General features: G+C 46.6%; 1 protein-coding gene across 1 annotated transcript in view; it reads left to right on the top strand.

Moving 5' to 3' along the window:
• Positions 1–4,257, top strand: part of LOC122363296 — a 33,960-nt gene that overhangs the window by 248 nt on the left and 29,455 nt on the right. The gene's annotated exons all lie outside the window — the stretch shown is intronic.

The following is a 4,257-nucleotide window of genomic DNA, read 5'->3' as shown; positions in this document are numbered from 1 at the left end:
ACAGTTCTTGCAAGCAAGATTACTTTACTAACACTTGCAATGCCATGCACCTTCTACGACTTGTCAGTTGTCATTGCCTCTATTGCATGTCCATAAAGTTAGCGTCGTATTCGTATTCGGATTCAAATTCGAGTGCTGATTTCGCGCTCAAAATTGGCATACAGATAGCCCATGGCCCACTGAGTTTGAAAATGGTGACCTTTTTTCCTAGGTCAAACCGTATGACCTTGAGAGGTCAAAACACTGCGTACCCTGTATAATCGTTGTTTATGGACCGATTTGAAAAATTCGCCCACCAGAGGGGTGTTCACGGGCACCGCACACTGCTGCGTGCGGTGTGTGCGGTGCGTCCAGCAGGTGTGGGGGTAGGGGATGGGTAGGCCTTCATTTTTGAAGATTTTGGAAAATTTCGGCCACCACTGTGTTCGTCTCGTCGAGAAGCAGTAGTATGTTCTAAAAAATTGGAGGTCAAGGTCATAGGTAAAGGTCAAGGTCACTTTAAAAGTCGCCGTATCCTATAAAGTCTTCATTTTTAGAGATATTGGAAAATTTCAGCCACCACTGTTCGTCTCATCGAAAAGCAGTAGCAAATTAAAAAAAACGAGTTCAAGGTCATACATCAAGATCAAGGTCACTCTAAACGCACATATTCGGATTCAAATTCGAGTAATGATTTCGCTCATAATTGGCATACAGATAGCCCATGGCACGCTGAGTTGGAAAATGGTGACCTATTTTACTAGGTCAAACCAATTCACCTTGAGAGGTCAAAACACTGCGTACCCTGTAGAATATTTGTTTATGGTCCGGTTTGAAACATTTGCCTACCAGTGTGTTCGTCTCATCGAGAAACAGTAGCACTTTTAAAAAATCCGAGGTCAAGGTCATATGTCAAGGTCAAGGTAACTTTAAATGTCGCCGTACCCTATAAAATCTTCATTGTTGGAGATATTGGAAAATTTCGGCCACCACTGTGTTCGTCTCATCGAGAAGCAGTAGCACATTCAAAAAAAAAAATCCGAGTTCAAGGTCATAGGTCAAGGTCAAGGTCAAGGTCGCTTTCAACGAAAATATTTTGATTCAAATTCGAGTAATGATTTCGCTCAAAATTAGCAAACAGATAGCCCATGGCATGCTGAGTTCGAAAATGGTGACCGTTTTTTCTTAGGTCAAACTGTTTAACCTTGAGAGGTCAAAACACTGCGTACCCTGTAAATCTTTGTTTATGGTCCGGTTTGAAAAATTCGCCCATCAGTGTGTTTGTCTCATCGAAAAGCAGTAGCACATTAAAAAATCTGAGGTCAAGGTCATAGGTCAAGGCCAAGGTCACTTTAAAAGTCGCCGTACCCTATAAAATATTCATTTTTGAAGATATTGGAAAATTTCGGCCACCACGTCTTGACCACTGTGACCACTGTGACCACTATCATCGAGAAGCAGTAGCACATTAAAAAAACGAGGTCAAGGTCATAGGTCAAGGTCAAGGTCACTTTAAAAGTCGCCGTACCCTATAAAATCTTCATTTTTAGAGATATTGGAAAATTTCGGCCACCACTGTGTTCGTCTCATCGAGAAGCAGTTGCACATCAAAAAAATCTGAGGTCAAGGTCATAGGTCAAAGTCAAGTTCACTTTAAACGAAAATATTCGAATTCAAACTCGAGTAATGATTTCGCTCAATATTGGCATACAAGATAGCCCATGGTACGCTGAGTTCGAAAATGGTGACCGTTTTTTCTTAGGTCAAACCGTTTGACCCTGAGAGGTCAAAACACTGCGTACCCTGTAAATCTTTGTTTATGGTCCGATTTGAGAAATTCACCCACCAGTGTGCTCGTCTCATCGAGAAACAGTAGCGCTTTTAAAAAATCCGAGGTCAAGGTCATATGTCAAGGTCAAGGTCTAAATGTCGCCGTACCCTATAAAATCTTCATTTTTGGAGATATTGGAAAATTTCGGCCACCACCCAGTAAACATGCCGACGTCGGCCCAACGTCGGTTCAACCTCGGCCCGACATCGGCTGGACGTCGGATATGCCCGCATGTTCCGACGTCCAGCCGAAGTTCAGCCGACGTCGAGCCGACGTCGGGCCGAGGTCGTTTGCCGAGGTTGACGAGATCGTTTGTCGTTGGACCGACGGGGCCGACGTCGGCATGTTTATTGGGACAACGCGCCAAAAATATCAACCGGCGGCGGGATTCGAGCCCCCCAGTCGCCGACGTCGGCATGTTTACTGGGACAACACGCCAAAAGCATCAGCCGGCGATGGGATTCGAACCCTGCGTCATTTGAATTCGAGGTTAGTGCGCTAACCACTATACCACGCAGCCAGATACTGATATTAGTTTGTTTTGTTGGGTTATGCCCTTTCGGTCTGACAAGACCATTTCAGAGCCGGAAGGATGATAGGATGGAGACATTGGTCTTCTTCGCGAGCACCCTGGGTCCAGTTCATATAGAGTCCCTGGTCCCATTGCTGTTACGTGACACTTATTGGAAAGGGCGACCCCACAATGGATTCATATAGCCACTCTTACACACCTGCACCAACGTTTCCCAAAGTGTCCCTTTGATAAGTGGCACTTTGGCAAAGTTACACTTGCCGACTGGCCTTTCTACATGAACTGGGCCCGGCCCTGGTGAGTTGCCGGGGCTGAGCCTGACGAAAGGATAGGCCGAGCCAGGGTATATTGAGTGAAGGGTAGGACGAACTTTGGTAGGAATTTCTAGTATAACTACTAGAAAACCTACTATATGTGGTCGGGACTAGCAAAAAGTTAGTTCAAACTAGAATATGGTAGGGCTTATGGTCGGCAGTCGTGACGCGCACGTGACATTCATTTCTTAAATTTCCTAAATAACAGGTTTTAGGGGCCGATTAGGGCGCAGATACATTCAATTAGCTATTAATAATTCATTACGCAAACATTCAAGATTCCAGATCATTCAATTCTAGCCGAAATCACACGGCGCTCCCAGGATTCGAACTCACGATCCTCGGATCCGTAGCCCGATACGCTACCGACTGCGCTACCGAGGACCGCGCGCCGACGATTGGAGAGGCGGATCGCGGGTGCTGGCGTGCAGAGAAATCTTTACCCTGTACGCCGTAGAAGATCGGCTGGGTTTCGTGAAAAATGGTAGAGGAATTGTCGAAAGAAAATTCATCGATCTATCTTTTGAGACTAAGAACCATTGATTCCTTCAAAGGTTGACCGAGATATCGCTCGCCGAAAACAGGCCATTTAACATGTAAACCCTATGGGCTGGTAGGAAATGTACGCCGTGGAGCAGCAGTGCTACCAACTAACTTCGGCGGGGGCCGAGGCCGAGCAGCCCCCAAGCACTCACCGCACCCGGCTACGGGCGAGCTCGGCTTACGGGCAATCCCTAATGGGATAAAGTTTCCCGTCCAGTCCGGATCAGGCGGTTGCGGCGTGGAGGAAGATTTGAGTTTCCTGAGGATATTTTGAATACAGAAGCTTTTTATGAAACATGAAACATGTATTTTATATTATTTTAACGGTCAAAACAGCGGCCGATGTCGGTCCGACGTCGCCCCGACGTCGGCCCGACGTCGTCTGGACCTCAGCAATTGATCTCGGTCCGACGTCGGCCCGACGTCGGCTGGACCTCGGCTGGACGTCGGTACATGCGGGCATATCCGACATCCAGCCGACGTCGTGCCGAGGTTGGACCGACGTCGGGCCGACGTCGGCATGCCGATGCCGAGTTGCCGACGTCACCCCGACGTCGGCCGACGTCGGGCCGACGTCGGCATGTTTACTGGGCACTGTGTTCGTCTCATCGAGAAGCAGTAGCACATTAAAAAAAATCCGAGGTCAAGGTCATATGTCAAGGTCAAGGTCACTTTAAACGAAAATATTTTGATTCAAATTGGAGTAATGATTTCGCTCAAAATTAGCATACAGATAGCCCATGGCATGCTGAGTTCGAAAATGGTGACCGTTTTTTCTTAGGTCAAACCGTTTGACCTTGAGAGGTCAAAACACTGCGTACCCTGTAAATCTTTGTTTATGGTCTGGTTTGAAAAATTCGCCCATCAGTGTGTTTGTCTCATCGAAAAGCAGTAGCACATTAAAAAATCTGAGGTCAAGGTCATAGGTCAAGGTCAAGGTCAAGGTCACTTTAAAAGTCGCCGTACCCTATAAAATATTCATTTTTGAAGATATTGGAAAATTTCGGCCACCACGTCTTGACCACTGTGACCACTGTGACCACTATCATCGAGAAGCA

Source organism: Amphibalanus amphitrite, unplaced genomic scaffold, assembly GCF_019059575.1.
Source record: "Amphibalanus amphitrite isolate SeventyFive unplaced genomic scaffold, NRLGWU_Aamphi_draft 000614F_arrow, whole genome shotgun sequence".
In the NCBI taxonomy this organism is placed as follows: Eukaryota; Metazoa; Arthropoda; class Thecostraca; order Balanomorpha; family Balanidae; genus Amphibalanus; species Amphibalanus amphitrite.
The sequence above is the reverse complement of the archived record's forward strand: the minus strand, read 5'-3'. Positions and strand labels throughout refer to the sequence as shown.